Source organism: Buteo buteo, chromosome 1 (genome assembly GCF_964188355.1).
Source record: "Buteo buteo chromosome 1, bButBut1.hap1.1, whole genome shotgun sequence".
NCBI lineage: Eukaryota > Metazoa > Chordata > Aves > Accipitriformes > Accipitridae > Buteo > Buteo buteo.
This window is the reverse complement of record NC_134171.1, coordinates 85,655,129-85,673,780: the sequence shown is the minus strand read 5'-3', so window position 1 is coordinate 85,673,780 and position 18,652 is coordinate 85,655,129. Positions and strand designations below refer to the sequence as shown.

Sequence of the window (18,652 nt, the reverse complement as noted above, 5' to 3'; positions counted from 1 at the left end):
GAGATAAAATTTGCTTTTAACGGAAGAAATTGCAATTTCCCATTTCTGGATTGTCTGTATTGTTTCAAGGCACTTGGCTCAACTCTCTAGAAACAGGGTAAAAGAAAAAGTTGTCAAAAAGAACAGCTTATTTTCCGTTCTGAAATAAGTTTGATTTACGGGGGCAAAAAGTTACAGAGCATAATTTACTAATTCCTTCCTGTTGTTTGTACTCCTTCATTTACAGGTTTGTTCACATTCATTTTTTACTTTAGCTGCACATGATCTAAATAGTACGTGCTTATTGCTAGCACACACTTAAAGTCTACTTAAAATTTCAGTAACACGCACACCGGAGCTTTGCACAGAGATTGGAAAATGTCACTCTCCATTTACATCAACTTTTTCACGGCAGAGAACAACGATCACGTTTTCCAACATGACACAACAATTCTAGATTGAAAACAAGCTTTCAATAAGAACGTGCAGTTTCAATGGGAAATGAGAAGTCCTAGAGAAACTTCTCCACTGAGGTAGACTACAGAATCAGCGTTCACCAAGAGTTAGGTTAGAATCAGTTTCTCCTCTTACCTTAAGGTATACTATCTGGTCAGAGGAACACAGTGAAATTTCCCACCTGTGCTTAAGATGACTTTGTTTTGCATATTAATACACCATTTTCAGAAAACTAGAAAATCTCTAGGGTTACATAATGCATTTGAGTAGCAGGCACATTTCGCAGGATCTTAACCAAAGGCAGCTCAGCGTCTAAAAAGATACTGAGAAACTTTCAAGTACTTTTCAGGAAGAAAAATCATTGGCACTACAGCAACATCCTTCAACTGAATTTCTGAGGGAAAATAATTTTGTTCCTCCAAGTTCTGCTCAGTAATTGTGAGTTAGCAGAGGACCAACCCATGAAAATCTGGTCTGAAACCAAGCCCTAAATGCCAAGTACCTGGCTCAGCAGTAGGCAACAAAATTAACAGCACTCTTAATTAAGAGAGCAAGAGGCTCTTATTTTTATTTTAGCACCACAAGGAAGCTTGACATCATCTACTCTGTTCCTTTGTGAAATACAAATCAGCTAGGCCTGAACGAAGTTAATGTAAGAGCACGCTCGGTGGTTTTGTCTGGTGATTTGAATTCATCTGGCTAAAATGATGAGGTCAACACCAGACTTCATCTGTGCAGAGGACAGACAGTTCATAACCCAGCAAGTACTCTTGCATTAAACACAGCCTACACTCACAGCGTCAACAGCATGATACCAGGGCTTTCTCTCAATCTCATTTTTTCCACTGCCTGAACTTTTCTATCTAGTCTAGTAGCCCTGTGACAAGGCATTCAACTGAGTTAAGCGTCATGTAATTAAATACGTCCTCCTCATGCATTCAAACCTGCTGCCGGATCTTTTCATTAAATGCAACTTCTGACTTGCGTTTCCCATCTTTTCCCTTGTGCTGTACTTTCTCCTCTACTGTGCACAACAGCCCCTTAGAACTTATTTCCCCACTGCAAAGATACACAGCAAACCCATGTCACTCCCCCCCACCTCCGTCAAATAAACTAGACAGATTTGAGTTCCAAGTCTCTCCATCTCCAGCCTCTACATTCATTCTCCAACTCTTTCCTGAACTTTCTGCAGGTGGGGATAAAGCCCTTCTCACATAAGTTGCCTTACTTCAGGTTCACTTTGCACACTAGCAAAGTGTTTAGAGGGTTGCAAGTGCTAACTCCGCCGGTCCTAGCGTAGCAATGTCACAGTACTCTATGTTTCTTCTGTCAATCCTAGTCCCAGGACTGCCAAAATGAGCTTGGTAATAAGAGACACAAAGTTCCAGTATATTACAAATCTTTAGCAGCAATATTCAAGGTAATAGCTCTCTCCATAATAATCTGTCATGCAATTTTAGACTCAAAGCTCAAAATTAATTACAAATACGAGACAAATCATACCATTAAAACATATATTATAAACAAATCATGCTCTCAAAATAGGTAACTTACAGCCTGGAAAGGTAATTGATAAACCTAAAGTGCTCACAAATAATTGCAAAAATGACATGTCAAGTGATCGCTGAGTGACCAACCTATAAAACTAAACAGCAGAAGACATAAAACATATAAACTGGGACTGCCACTCACTTGATCACAAACTGTAAATAAACCATATGGGCTTTTTTTTTTTTTAAGTTTCAGTGCTGATGTTCCAGGACAACAGTTCCAAAACAGACCCTTGTATCTGTTAAAAAGCATTCTCAACCTTCAGCTTGATCCACTGACTCTGACATAGAATTAGCATTTTTTTTCAGTAATCACTTAAAAAAAAAAAAAAATAAAAATCAAGGCTGTAACAAGATCCTGCTTCAATCCAATCCCAAATTGTAGGTGCTCAAGATTTTGTCATTGAGCCTTTGTATGACGGGCTATCTTGAGAGCTTAAAGTGACCTAGCCTCCTGTACCTTCCTGATTAAGCTACACACAACTATGTCAAATCAGCAATCACATTACAGAATTTTATCTACCTTCCAAAGCTCCAGCTATCTATCACAAAGTTACTGGCTCCCTGAGATATCATCTGCTTCCCTGTGTACATGCAGATCTCAGATAGCTATCGCACTGATTTCAGGTGACACCTAGTTGTCCTACTACCCTGTTTGGAAGAGTCCACCATCGGCTGATGGCCAGCTTAACTCCCAGCTACTCTGGCTGAGAGACAGCAGCATTCTCCAGCTGTTTGTTACCGACCATCCTCTACAAACTCCAGCCGCCTCCCCATGAGTCTGTCGGTAGGCAGGGGGGGATAAGAGCACTTCCTCATCTCCTTCAGGCTAAGTCAGTGATCACTGCAGCGATGCTGGTGCAGCCTTCCTCAGATGATCAACAGAAAGCACCTCAGACCAGACATTATCTTCAGACACAAGAAGATCACAGCCTAAATCCAGAAGAGGACATCTCTTCCCGTGACCTTCTTTTGTGCTTATTGTTGCGATACCTCTGAACTGACTTTCCTTGAATCGACCCCTGAATTTCCCAACTTCCTTACTGGGATGCGCAAAGTCATTGCCCCCACTCCCGAGGAGCAGTGGTGTTTTCCCCTCATTTCAATGCAATTTCCAAAGCCACTTAAGTCAAGAACATAACAATATCTAATAGCGGTTGTTGTCTATTGTCTACTGTTTGGCCAAGTAACATGGAACAGATACTGTACAACAGAAATGCTCACTTATTCAAGCAAGCACAACATAGCAACCTTCTCTAACACCACCAAATATGCACTTAGATACTGTTAGCCCTGTCAGGGTAACAACTGTCTTGCATTCAAGGTCAGCTGATACCGAGAGACTTGCGTAGCACAGCTTATTGTACATGACGTTAACTCCACAGTACTTAATAAAACCCACAGAGAAATAATGCAATTGAAATCAGACAGAGTAAGACATTAATACTGTGCATTTTAATCAAAGTGAGAGATATAATTATCATCTCTATGTAACCAGAAAAGCTGAAAGGTTCTAATGGGAAAAAATAAAACCATCTGTTTACTCTAAATCATTAAATGAGTGCTTTAGGACAATGTCATCCCCCTAAAGCCTATAACAATTTGGGCCTTAAGCAGAGATGCAAATTGATTAAATCCAAGCATATTTTGCCACAAATGGCTGAATAAAAATATCATTGAACAAGTAACAACTTCTGCCACACATCATGAAGACAAGCAGAAGATGTTTTCCAATTCCTGAACTTGCAGACAGGAACACGATTAGTGGCTTTCTTCTCATCCAGGTTTGAAAAAGCCACTGTATTCTTTATTTTAGGAAGCCCAAACTGCACCTCACGTACCTACATCCCAATCCAGGAAAATGACACTGAACATCCCTTGTCTGCACTCCTATAGTCCTAAGGAAGTCCAGTTCTCTGTGCCTTGCAGTTCCGCTCACCGTACTTTTAACAGTTGTTGGCAAGCCCCTTGGGGGCTGACAATTCACCAGGTGCTTTAACATGGCTATTAAAACAGCGCTTTCCCTTGCCTTCAAGATAGTGTTTTAGTTGCCCGACATCACTAGCACTGACCTGAACTGTTTTGCCTCTTCCTCCTCCCTTGCAATGTTTTTCCCAGCATTATATGCTTAAGCCCTAGGTCCACAAGGGTGTGCGTTTCCCGACACAACTGGAGTCACCTAACAGGACCTGCCTAAGCTTACTTACAAGAAGCTAGGAGGAGAACAATACTGGTTATGATTTGCTTTCCTCAGGGACTTAGATATTGACTCCAGGCAGCCCTGCTTTGAACACGCTTCTGCAGATTAAGCTCGTTTTTCCAAATGTGTAAGAGAGTATTTTTGTTTATATATACCTGGAGAAAGAGAAGATATTGCTTGCCTCCCCCAAACATGCATCCATCTAGTGCATCAGCATCTTCAACGCTCTCTGAATGAGGACTCTGAAATAATACCCTGCTCCTGTGGGCAGCAGGGTAACACACAGCCCCTAGTTCACAGGCAGTTGTTGGGCTACGCATCTCCCACATGAAAAAAGTTTTCTCCAGTTGTGTTTTCTATGGGTTTAGAGATAGACAATGCACAGACAGCCAACGCAGTTCTGGAACATACAGATGCTGAGGCTCAGCATGTAGAGGTTTAGTGTATGTGCCTACAGTGACAGGTACAGGGGATGTGTTGACAAGCACCCAAAATATTGCCATCTTACCGACAGTAATGTCTGGGTACCTGTGTCCTCGCATTTAAATCTCAGCTTGGTTCACTCTAAATGAGAAGTGTTTTTCATCCTGAATTAGTATTTCTGTTGAACTTGAAAGAGAAACCTCACTTCATCCAACAAAGATCTGCTGGGATACAGCAAGGATATGAGCAGCTTCAGAGAGGTATCTCAAGTTTCGTTGCCAGCAGAAGCAATGTAAATTTCCAGTTTAAGCAATACACCATGAAGACAATAATCAAAACACAGCCTTGTAATATGGTACAGGACTTAAATTTCATTCCCAGTCTGCCCTCTGTGACCAAATTCCCCTATGACTCATTTCCGTACCTGTAGAAAAAAGGGCAAGATTTACATTCTTACCTGTTTTGCCCATCTTGACCAGGTAAACAAACATATATATTGGGTGAGGTTTTTTTTAATACAGTTTCAGCAAAGAGAAGCCCTTATCAATGTTTTGAATTCACAGGTTATTAAGTGTGAAAACAGAGATACCGATACTGAAAAGTTTTTGAACTATAGAAACATGATCTACAAAGAGCTGGAAAGGAATCTGAGCCAAACCACAGTCAGGTGCCCCACCTTAGAGCAGAGAGCAGGCTAGCTAGGAACGGGGTGTAGATCCCGCGGTGTTAGTTCAAGTGCTCCGTCTAGCACTCCACAACTGCCTTTATGAGGGACTTCTTGGATTGCCAGCGTTTCTCTGAAATGAGTAAAAATAATTAAAAAGTTAACACAGGTTTCTAAATTCCAAAGTGATCCCTCCTACAGTTCCTCATGAGTAACACTCAAAACCTACAACAAAGTAGCACGTGAGTGTGGTGACCAAAATACACAAACCTCTTCCTCTCCATTGTTAGCATTGCTGGAGTTTCCTCTCCGTCTTTTAACTATTAGCTATGCACACCTATTTTATTAAAATGAAATGTTAAAAATGACATATACTTAGTGTAGCATTTGTTATGAACTAAACATTTAAATGGGTTTGCCTTTATTCTGAAGGGTTTACACCCGAAACACAGACAGCAGTAGAAACAATGCTGTGAGGAAATCCAGAGATAAATACATATGATACATCCAGATCAAGCTTCCACCACCATATCATATATTAGGAATTAAGTCAAGCAACAACACGCAGCTGGATCCAGTTGCAGAATACAGCCCTGTTGTTCACGTACTGGGACTATACAGACCGCTCACATGGACAACATCGCCAACTGCTGAATAGAACCCTGGAGACTTACCCCAACAACTCTGCTTACATAGGGTTACATCGCTCCAATGAACAACCCTTGAAGGGAAGTGTGAAGGCAAAGCAGGGAAGCAGAAACACAGGTGGAAGCAGAGAGGCTCTCCGACTGGCCCGTGATGGGCTGCCTCATATAAAACAGTGAAATTCCACCAATTGCAGCACTATTATGCCATTTCATACTAGCAAAGGATCAGGACCAGTATCTATCACATTACATCAGATTCAGATGTCTTTTATACCCGAAGGCTTCACCATGACCCAAAAGACCTCAGGAATATAAAGTGTCGAATTCGGATGCCGGATGCCGGTGTGAGCCCTCACACGCATCGTTCCTACTCAAGGCAGGAGAGGATCAGACACTCCCCCTCCCCCTCCCCCCCCCCCCCCCCCAAACAGAACAGTCCTTAAGCACAGTCATTTGAATTGTTTTTCCATGGCTGCCCGAAGCCACAAATCGGGTTGTGAAGCCCAAGGTTGTGCAGCAGGACTTCTTTTTCCCCTCCCCCTTCTGAACAGGAAGGCTCCTGACTTACGGAGAACAGACCTTACTCCTTAGTCTTTTCCCACCTCATTCACCTGACAACCTCCTCCACAACAGACATCTTATCAGACGTGACTGATTGCTGTAATCTGTACTCTGGGCAGCCATTAAGCAAATTACCTGAATCATTGCAAGGATTAGTCTCATTAACACATGATTAGCATCAAATTAAAATAATGAGTGTTTAACTTCTGATGTCTTCCAGTTGTTTGAACAGCTTGATCAGCCACACCAGGCTGGCAGGGAGGTGGTGGGTGTCAAAGAGTCAGTGAGAAAAAAAATAAAAATAAATAAAAAGGTAGGCTGTACCACACAAGACAGACTGCAGCTGACTTGCAGAACAAAGCACAGTCGCTCCCAGAGCGAGCTCCGTGCAAAGTTCACCGCTAGCAAAGAGCGGAGGCAACTGGCCAACCCCAAACCTACGCTCTGCTTAACACATAACACCGCCTCCGCTCTTCGGGAGCAAGGTTTCACACCCTAGTAGCAGCGTCACCTGCCTCTCCACCCATAGCTGTAACTTTCTCGAGGCAGTTACAGTGACAGCAAGACAGATGAAACAGCAGGGGAGCCAATGCCTATGATTTCAACCCAGCCGCTAAAAATGACAGCCCGAGGTGAGTTGATACCTTCATTCTTCATTGCCTCCTGGCTGCTAATGTACATTGTCTTTTCAAAGTAAAACCAAAGCAGGCCCAAAATTAAGCCAAGCTTGTGGCTGGAGCAGCACTCCCGCTTCCTGACAGCTACAGACTTTTTCCCAAGCACACTCCAAGCTCCCCTCTGATCAGCCTCGGTAGCAGCAGTTTGCCATGCTGGGCCCTTGAGCAGGAGCGGCAAAGACACGCTGCTCTCAGCGCAGGCAGCAGATGAGACCAGGCAGCCTCAGACTCTAACCTGGATTCACTTGAAATCCGGTAGCCACCTGCTGCTGTTCTGTGCCCCACAACTGAAGGTGCCTCTCCAAAGCTCAGGTCACCTCCTTCAGGGACCAGAGTGTGCTTCGACGGCACAGACTAACAAAACTCAGAGTCCTCCTGAGAAGCCCCTGAACGTACCTCCTCCTCCCTGGCAGCTCATTTTCACTTATTCTTGCCTTGCAAAGCCTTGCTACAATTGGGGATGGTCCCTAACAACCGTAGGGCTTTCTCTGTGTCTCACCCTCAAGCAGCTGCAGAATGTTCAGAACTAGGGAGTTAAAAAAGCTTCACCTCTGTTATGAGTTCTAGCATAAAATAAGAATGTTTTTAAGTAAATTCTGCAAGTGTCACTGCTTACTGCACATAGGTTCAATTCGCAGAGCAGTTTTGGTACAGACTAACTAGCAACATTTTGGAGGGAACTAACCCAAAACCTCTGTTCTGCATGTGCACTAAATGCAATCCAACACGTACAGGGCGGGGGGGTGGAATTTCAGTAAGAAGGGCCTTGACCAGTGACTGGGTTTTCGGGCGCACTTAAGCAACATGAGATGAGAACCCGCCACCCAGGGGCCTGGACTAAGGGAAGCCAGAAGCAGAACCCAGCCAGCACACAGTGTCCGCATAGAGGCCTCCGCACCAGCCGCTCTCATCCGGCCCCACCTGCACCAATCACTTGCTAGTGAAAGGAGAATTCAATTCAACAGCCCCTTGCTTAATCACAGCCTGCTTAAATTACGTTCCTTTCTTTTGTGCTTAGAAAGGGACTGGGCAGGGGGAGGGGAATCCAACCTGTCTCAACTGAAGTAGTGAGCAATTACAGTCACTTTCTATCTGCAGAGGCTGAACAGCCATTTTTTGCTGTTTGTTCATTCTTTTCAATTGCTCAAACTACCCATCTGCCTGGACACTGTATTAGTTATGAAGCAGCTTGCTACCTCTGCCTGGAGCACCACTCTCGCAAAGCCCACCAGCCAGAGTGCAGCAAGCGGCAGAGATCATCATGAAACCACTCCTCTTCCCTGTCAATCAAGATGGGCTGTGAAAATCATGTTTCACTGCTTGGTATTTTTTTACAAGGTGATGTACAAGATTGCCCAGAAAGTGCCGTTCTTCCTGTAATAGTTTTACATTAGCGTTTTGAAGAAATATAACGCTAGTCTTAAGCATTCGGTGCTTAGTGTATCAGTACTCAATTCCCCGATTCAGATTATTTTACCTGCCCTAAATTCCGAGCCCATATGTTCAATGTCACCATTATCAGTGGGAAGGTCCTCGCTCCTGCAAGCCCATGAAGTCCCCAAGTCATTCCCTCCTCGGTGCGCAGAAACAATTCTCCGTATCCCATGGCCACACCAGAGGAATTGAATGCGACTGCTGTTCCTCTTCATCCCGTGTACGCAGCCCTCGGCATTCAACAAAAACCAACTTGTCTAATTTTAGTGGCTTTGAGGCTTGTCTCCAGAAGGTGCTAACAAGATTTCAAACAGCAATTAAGTTAACATGCATTAGCTACCACGTTATGAACTGGGAGTACACAACTTATATTCTTTCCTTCTCTGGACGTTGAAAATCGTGGCACAAATTTGCACGTGTCACCCTTGTAACCACAACCTTTTATCCAGAATACCCATGTAGGTCAGGATTTGCTGAACCAGCAGAAGCCTCAGTAGAGACATACTGTAAAACCAGCTGCTATCCTACCTCACAAGAAAGCCTGTGGTCTACTCCTCCTTCTCCAGCCTGCTCTACAATCCAAGGAGAAAGAGAAGCACTTCCATTTAATTGCTTATTTTGACAGCACTTTTCCAAACTTCCAGATTTCACCAATGCCCGCTCACAAGTGTCACGCAAAGCTCTCCAGTGCAATCCATCCATGGTCATACTGGCAGGGAAGGATTTACACTCAGTCAAATTCTATCTACAAACTGCACAACTGACCCTATGACAACTCAAATGAGTATTTACTATCCCACAAGCAAAGAATTCACAGGGTTCATCTTGGTCAACATTTGCATTCTGTAAGTTTATAGCTAGTGATGCCAAACTCTAAAGAAATCAGGACTCTTTTGCCATCTGACAATGGGACTTTGCTTAGGAGGTTAAGTGACTAAGTTTGAATGAGGCCGATTCATTTAGTGTAATTTTTATTTTTTTATTTTAAACCCAAAGGTTTTGCTGTTAGTTTTGCTGAGGAGAAGAAGAAAAAGGGTCTGTTGGGTTTTTTAAAAAAACTTTTGTTCCATTTCAGTTCTGTTCTGTGCATAAAATTTGGCCGGTCAAAAGGATAAGCAATTTATGAAAAAAATCAAGATCAAATTAATGTATCCTCTGAACATTTTAAAACACAAGATTCACTGTTTTAAGGAGGTTCTCCACACTTCTATTTCCATTTTTTAGTCATCTCTCATGCTAAAGAAGGCAAGGCCAAAATCACATCCCTGTGAATAACCCTGGAGAGCATTTTGCTTCAAAACCTCTCCTTTTTGATCTGGTAACTTGCTAACAGATCACCTCTTTTTCTGATGTGTTACCCACAACCAACTACTTCCTCTTCTCTTCTCCCTGCAGCTGGTGCGTTGTCAGGACTGAAGCAAAGTCTCTCCAAAGTCTCAATTCTTTCTAACCTGCTGCAGCTTATTTGGTTTTATCTGCATACGAATTTAACAAGTTTCCTGCTGTCTCCGATTCTCCTGCACGTCTGCAGAGCTGAAATCAAAGCCTTGATTTTCCTTGCCTTACAGAACTACAGTTGACTTCTTCAGAGACTTCCTGGGCTGCTTCCAGTTCAGTTCATTCACCATGTCAATGACAGGCATCTTCCCTACCTCCGAAGGTGGTGCGAGATCTGAATATGCAGGATCTGGACCTAAATCCACGCTCAAAGAAACATTTCTCTCTCAACGAAGGAATTGACAGAACATGTGCAGCAGCCAATGTTTAAGCCTCAACATCTTGGTTATTTATTCTTTGAAATGCCACAAACCATAAGTACGTATTATAGACAAATCACTTGTCAAAGCTCTTTCTTAATTTAATTAAAGCCATTTTTTATTCATAGAAGTGCAAAGAAGCAACTTAAACAGATAACATTTTTCACACTTGCATAAAATGAAAATAGCCAAACTAAATTTTGGCAAAGTATGTAACAACAAAAGATCCAAGCAAAGACTATATATGTGCCAACTTTCATCTCTGCTAAGACGTTAGTAATGAGTTACGCACACAAAGTCTCCTAGTTAAATTTCTTACGGACTCCTGACCCTTCGCACGCTATGAACACGCCACTGATTCTTATGCTGTGGTCCAATAGTCGTCTTCAACAACCACGCTGGTGTTGGTCCGTGTTACTCCATGCTAGTGTGACTTCCTGTGAATCACTAACACAGCAGGCAGCAAAACGGTGCTCGACTTAAAAATACTGTACCCCAGAAGCACCCCCCGCTTTTCCAGTGTGGATCTGAATATCGTACTGGCAAAAGCATATTTATGTCAAGCGTCTGTAAACACCACAAGGAACACACTACCCTCCCGGTTTTAGTAGGCACTGTGTACAAGTTTTTGCTGCAGACACTAATGATCTATTTGAGAGGGAACCCCCATGTAGCCAGTAAAGCACCACTCAACACAGATCAAGAACAGATTCATTAGTTAAATGAAGATACACCATATCGTCCTGGAGTTAAGGTGCCACGTGCTAATTCGGAAAAGGTCCTCCTTTTGCAGCACAGACTTGTGACTTCTGTGTGCTTTAGCACATCTGTAGTCAAGGCTCATGCATAGTAGTAAAGGCTGAGGTTCGACAGCGTACAAACTGGCTAGGTATCCTGAAAAAGTCTTGGAAGCATTTTTTCATTATGGCCTCAGTCGGAGACTCCTAAAAAACGCACTCAGGTTTGCATTTTCTTAGAAACATCATGTTCAGCCCCACTCCACGATTCTGCAGCCTGTAATATTAAACAATACTTGAACAGTAAGGTTATGGGGTAATCATTTACATATATGCAGATTATAGCCAGCCTCTGTAATCTTCTTTCACAGCCATGCCTCGTAAGGATAAAAGAACCATCCAAACCCAGGTGACACCAGAGGCCAATCCTGAAAAGAAACACCTTCAAGTTCAGCAAAGCTAATTTGGGATCAGTAATACCAAGGCACAGGTTTTTAATTCAAGTTCACAAAAATTGCCTGGGAGGGTAAAGGGACGGAAGAACTCCCTTCCATCCAAGTATACCCAAACCCACCATTTTCGCCAATAAAAAAACCCACACCAACAAGTCTAGAGACAGCGTAAGGGAACTCTGCAGAACAGGTCACACACACCACTCAACTAGGCTATTTTTTTCCCCGTCAGCATTTCCCAACATCAACGATTTCATGCACATTAGTAGGCATCGATACTGTCCAGATTAAAAACCTTTTAATTCCATTGCTTTTGTTCACACCTGCTATAGTAAATAGAAAATCATTTATCAATTTACCTTCAAAGTTTGCTGTTGTGCAATCCCTTACAGCACTCAGAAATTTCATCATTTAAGCGATACATTCAGACTCCATCTGCTGCATATTATTGACCATATTATGTAAACTACGTTTTCGCAATTCACACTCGCTTGATTCTGCAGTACCTGTGGGTGCCAAACATATGTTTCCTATTCTACTTGCCTCTCCTGGGCCATATGCAATCCACTCAAACCAGCAGCTTTCTTATATATGCAACTTGCCGCTTGGTAGGCTTTTTTAACACGTAAGTCGCATCAACTGCCGAACACTGCAATTGTAAACCAACTTGTGCAGAGGACCTTGTGGTATTCAATCAGCGTTTCTGAGATCATGAATGTGTGACCGCAAGAGCTATAGGTGCCAGGCAGCAAGGTGGGTTACTACTTTCAGAAGCACCCCTCCCCTTACACCAGGCCTCAAGTCGCTGGAGTGTGATCTTCCCTAAGGCCCAAAGGAAAGCTGGCATGTCAAACGGCTCAGAAGGCAGCGCAAGCCGTCACCCCATACCCGTGCACGCAGCCTTCTGGGTTGCCCTGCTTCCCCTTGCCCCATTCAATAAAGAAGCCAAACTGAAAAGTCAGCACGCCAAAAAACCAACAGGACTTGAAGAATCTGGTTTTCAGAAATGAGATATTGCTCTGTTGCTAGGCAAAACGTAAGGGTTTTTTTTCTCATCTTTTTGGAGAAGCCTCTGCTCTCTTCTTGAGGGGCAGAGCTGAATTTCATATTGTCACTAATGCAAAATTAGAATGACAGCATACAGACCTGCTTCTTATTCCAAGGCATGTCTCCAGCCTGTTCCCTTTTGGAAATAACGCCACGTACTCACAAAATCTCACGGGGGGGGGGGGGACCCAAACAAAAAAACCCAAACAAACCCCAAACCAAAAAACAACCAAACCACAAACCATCACCCCACTGCTGCAGCAGGATGATGTCAGGGGCTCTGCTTTTGTTTTTTACAGTTTGCACTGGAGGGAGGAACAAAAAGATGGAAACTTCAGCAGATTCTATGTGCAAAGCAAACAGCTTTAAGCGAACAAAAAAAACCCAGGTCCAGTCCCTTCACAGAAGAAGGGAATGGCTGTCTAGAAGCCCATCAATTTGTTGGTCTTCCACTCGTATATCTGTCACTTTTATGAGTGTTGAACATACACTGGGATATGTTGCTCTTTTGTTCAAAACTCGACTGATATATTTTATAGCAGAGAGGGAGTTCAAATGCTTGAACACATCAACAGGAATTTTCCAACAGCACCAAAGCTTGAGATAACATATATCTGTCCCTGGTCTGCGAAAGAGGGGACATCATTGCCATTCGTAACAGGAGATATCAAATGTCCCGTAAAGAGAGATTTCAAAATGACATCACCCTCCAAAATAAACCTTCTACATCTGTGGCAGGAGTAAGCCATTTGCTTTGTTCCTACTACTGTCAACCTATTGTAATGCTGCTGCTTCAGTTACAAAGCACAGTAGAGACTATGCGTCCATCTTTAATCTATAGATGAGGGCCAGCAATCTGCCACAACACTGAAAAGCTGGTATTCTCAACTGTCCTGTTTGTTTACAGGAGAGAACTGTAGGGGCAGACTCACAGTTTGTTTCCACTCCTGCTTACGAATCCCCGATTCTGACAAGACTCCTCTCCCAACCATAAACACCAGGCCTGCACCTTCTCACCATCTTGCCAGGCCACTTCTCTACATAGGCGCTGCTTGTCCCAAAACCCAAAGTGTAGAGCCATCACTTGCTCGCTTCCTGTGGGAATGAAAGAATAGCAAAATGATTACACTCAGCACATCCACCTTCCCTTGCCGCAAACTCCCCACCTTTCCCCTCTGTCTTTTCGTGAAAATGAGGACAACATTTGTGAACCGGCACTGAGGCTACCCCACTCCCTGGGACTACCTATTACACCCTTCGCCTTCCACTCACAGAGCAAGAAACCGATGCTTGAGAACAGGCAAAAGGGTGATGCTATGCCAAGGAATGTATTCCTCGGGTTGTAAGCACTGTAGGAACATTTTGTCAGCACTGACATTCTGGCAAAACCAGAGCGATATTAAAAAGGTGCCCCATTAGCCTACTTGACGAGCTCATCACCTTCAGAGGAGTAAGTTATTTACCCAAAGGCTGGCGCACGCTAACATCTGTATTAGCTAAGAATACGAGCTGCACCCCACAACAGGTTTCAATCCAAAAGCACTCTTCTCAATCACCCTTCTATCCAATTGCTTCCCGCTTGCTTCAAGGCAGGAGCAATTTATATTGGCTGATATTAAGCAAAGGCTGGCTGATATTAAGCAAATTACGACATCCCAGAAGTCTAGCGCATCTGTGCTAGCTGACACATAAATAGTCATAAGAAAACTAGCTTCCCAGTAAGAATAAATTATTTCTCCCTTACTTCTGCTCACCTGGCTTAAGGTGCAAGGAATCAAATAAGAAGAAAGGGTGGGTTTACTGTACAGTTCTAGTTACAATCTCAGTAATTAAACAGATAACTCAGTCTAAGTATTTGCAATTTCCTAAAACAGCATTTGTTAGTGATGAATCTGGATCTCAATAACCATTACCTTTTGCTACCTACAGGTAGAGATAATTATCCACGAGTAAACTATTACCTATGCTATAAATTACCTACAAAAATTTGGGCTGAGTTTTTGCCAATCACCATTCCAATTAATTAACCAAAATTGACTAGCTGGCTTTAGACCAAATATTTCCTCATCAGTATTCAGTGCCAGTGCCTACAAGATGAAGGAAATAAACCAGAGAGGAGAGACAGAGTGAAATCCTACAAAGGTTAGAAAGAGATTAAAGCAACACGGAGACAAAAAGCAATGGTTTCTAAGTGTTCGTGGTGAACACTTGCTTTTTTTGCACGTGACACTGCCCATGGGCAGGACTGCACGTGGTCTGTGGACAGATCACCACCAGCAGCGACACACAGAGCCCATTTCCACCGAGGAAAGGAGTCACAGCCATCAGCAGGAACCAGAAACCTCAGAGTCTTCAAGTTTTCCTCCAGATCGGGGCTTTGGGCAGGTTTCCAAGGGCTGTTACAGAGAGCACAGGACACAGTCACACTGGAATTATAACAGCTGGGGGAAGAACAATCACCACGCTCGAGCAAGACGTTTCCGAAGGAACTCCCAATTTCTCAGGTCCTCCATTTTGAAGGAGCTAGTCGGACCCTCACAAAACCTTTCGTTTTCAATACTCAAGGTGACAGAAAAATTTCACACGAATGGAAATGAGGCCTCAAACACCCAGCATTACACATCCGCAGAATGGCAATTTAGACAACATGCGCTCAATTTTTGTGACTGTACACATTGAATATTCAACAAATCCCCATCATTCCCAGCTGAATGATCACCGCATGCCATCAACAGGCAGACTTTATAGATGTCCGTGTGCTCCATGAACATTCAGAATGGCAGAAGTTGCCACTGCAAACAGCAAAATAAACTCTTTGAACAGGCAGCACCTCCAGCTCAGCACCACCGGGATGCCAAAGAACCACTTCCGGCAGAAAACCACACAGGCGAATGAGCCATCAACCCAAAGCACGCTACAATTAATAGCAAGTTTCCCACTGAATAAGAGTTTTGTATCAGCACTCATCAAACCCGCCCTGATTTACAAGTGGCCCCACAGATACAGAAGCAAGCATACACTGTAGTGGAAATACCAGTTTAAGACAAATCTTTGCATCTAAGCCAAACTAAGCTAGATCAAGTGTGTGTCTCCACACAACCAGTTATTTGCTCTGTACCTTTTCTGAGGGACATGACTCATGATACAAATTTGAAAACAAACCAATAGCCCTGGTCCCAGCTCACCGCACTTTGCCTATGAACACTTACTATGTTTCCTATGGAAGCCAATAAAGTAATTGACATGGTTCAGCGCTACCCACCTGGACTAAAATTAGTGCACGGCACAGAGAGAAGGCCTCCAGTTACTGAAGGCAAACTGGGTGTACACACAGCTTCCAAATTGCTATGCTATAAGATTCTTCCCTTGACCATTCGGGGTCTGCCATTTCAGCCTTACAGCTGCAGGGATTTTTAGAGAGCCTTGATTTTTGTGCAGAGTATCAACTGTTTACTAGTACAGGACTCATACACATATTTTGTACTGCAGCTCTTGAACTACCAAAGTCTATGTGCACAGGAGTGCTGGCATGCCAGTAACGCTGTCTGGAAAAAGAACCCTTTAAGAGTACAGAACTTAAGTCAAAAATCCAAGCTATTTCTTCCCAACCCAGAACAACTCTTCTCCTGTGTCATAAATAGAAATGTGCAGTTAGGTGAAATGGGACTGCAATATTTATTTGGTAGTGATTTTTAGTACTAGTTCTTGAAAAAGTAAGGCATCTCATGCACTGTAAGAAAGATACAAAGCTGTAAATACTGACAAAAACAGTGATTAGCAGTCATTCTAGACTCTTCTGGAGAACTCGTCAGGGAACTTATTTCAAACCAAATAATCTGCAAAGAAAATCACTAATAAGGATAATCTAGTGCCTTCCACATCACCTCAAAAATCATTTTGAAGACGCTTTTCTCATGTCACCTCCAGTTATTGATTTATTAAAAAGCAACAAGATATTTCACTGCATAAAGTAAGATTTTTATTTATTTATGCAGGCCTGTCAGTGTCGATAAAATACTGTGGATGCTAGATATTACTTGCACTCCATAAAATTAAGTGAAAGGCCAGACCTTTGTGGAAGTGCTCAACAGAATTCTGATCCTGACCAGGCAGAAGGAGTGAAGGAAGAGGTGGAGGGGTGCTCCCAAGGGCAGCAGAGCCATGCCCTGTGCTACTAAACCTGGAATGGTCCCCATGGCTCCCCCAAAGCTTCATGGTATTTCAGGTCTGGATCGGTCTCCGGGGGTGTCAGACTAAAGGTGCAAGGTTAAAAACTACCACCAACCAGCAGCTTGCCAAAGTCAAAGGAGAAAAGAAAACAAAAAAAACAAAAAAAAACCAAAAAAAAAACCCAAAACAAACAAACAAAAAAAAAAAACCACAAAAAAACCAAAAACCCCGATCAAACAAAAAAAGAACCACCCCAAAACCCCACTAGCAAAAAACCCAACCAACACAAAGAGCATCAGAGAGAAAGCCAAATGTTTCCACTAAACTCACCAAGCTACTAATCAGGCTTCAAAGAAACAGATGCATGTGCGGAACATTTCCCAGCTGGCTGTATACACTGCACAGCTCTACATCAAAGTGGAAGGCACTGGTGTCTGGAAAAAAAATCTCCTCCATTTTGAACTGTATTTATGTACTTGTTACAATGAAGACATCATTCCTGCTTCTCCTGGGTTATTCTCATTTAAAGTTCATTCAAACATTTGTTAATGAACAGTAAATCTTTACACTACTTAGAATTGCTCTGTTTAATAAACTGTGTGCATTTCATCAACATTATTCAAAACTCAAACTCATTTATGAAAAAATCCACATCAGTCTGAGAGAAAAATGTATTCAACTCCTACGAAGGTCTTGGCAGCATAACACAGGTTCACACTGACTGAAACACTTAGGACCATAAGCAGAGTCAGATTTTCAAAAGCTTCATTTTAGAATCCTAAAATGAAACACACGGATTGCTAAAAGCACTCTAGGCTACAATTGTAACGTGGGCAATTTAGGTGCCTGAAGCACTAGAGGGATGCTAGATACCAAGCGCTTTTGAGGTGCACCTAAGTGATACGGGATGTTTAGAGGTAGAAGACTGAAGGCAGCTTAAGCTCTTGCAGATTTTGCTCAGGAATGAGTCCAGACAAAATGATTTTCTACAGGATTATAGCACGCCTACGCCACACGTTCCTCTTTACCATTTAAAGACTTATCTTTCTCTGCTCATGCTTCATGCTGTAGCTTCTCCTTGTGTAAGGGTATGTGGAATTTCACATCTGGACCATGTTTCAAACTCACTCGGCTGCAAACGTGTTCCTGGCTAGCTACAGCACTGAGCCAAATCAGGGACTCTTTGAAGACAGGAGTAGATTACAGGCCAGATGTAATTAAAAAAAACAAACCAACCAACCCAAAATCAGGGAACAACTACATCTATCTGGCAGGTTTTGGAATATCTGAGAGAAAGCACGAAAGACATCTGTTTAGCACAGAGCATCACTTGACAATTCTCAAAGGGTCACACAGAACTCTAGCTGCCACCGCTTAATGTTGCGAAGATTAGCCCATGTTGCTAACCCCATACTTGCCTCGTGCCAATGACACAGAGAATTCTTTTTGATGAGCAAAATGTAGGTTAATCCAAATTTAAAAAGCCTAGCAGATACAAGAAAGTGAAGTGGAAAAAAGCTTTCTCCTAAAGGCCAGAGCGTTCTCTAGCAGTCTGTTTTAAACTGGTAGTCTGGATTTTGCACTTCCAAACTATCTCTTTTCTAACAATAAAGCCAAAATAAAGGTAAAGTGTTTTCATCAGTTGGATTTTATTTCTTTTTTCCCCCAAACTGCAATTACAGGTGCTTTGTAAACTGCAGCTTTGGGCTATTTTAGAACATAAGAAACTTCACCAAATCCCCCTTTTGATCCATCATGTTCCTAGTGCAGCACAATAAACAGCCTGGTTCCCACCCCAGAGCATCACATCACGGCGCCTGCTGCGCCAGGGTTCCGGATCCCCAAATGCTACAGTCCTTAAAGTGCTTGGACTTCTTCCAAAAAAATCCCCAAAACAA

General features: G+C 42.9%; 1 long non-coding RNA gene across 2 annotated transcripts in view; it reads right to left on the bottom strand.

Annotated features, from left to right (window-relative positions):
- LOC142036517 (uncharacterized) overlaps positions 1-18,652 on the bottom strand; it is a 344,042-nt gene that overhangs the window by 189,329 nt on the left and 136,061 nt on the right. For both annotated transcript variants that reach the window (XR_012652165.1, XR_012652164.1), the window contains exon 8: positions 5,285-5,405. This is a non-coding gene — a long non-coding RNA (uncharacterized LOC142036517). The remainder of the gene's footprint in view (positions 1-5,284; positions 5,406-18,652) is intronic.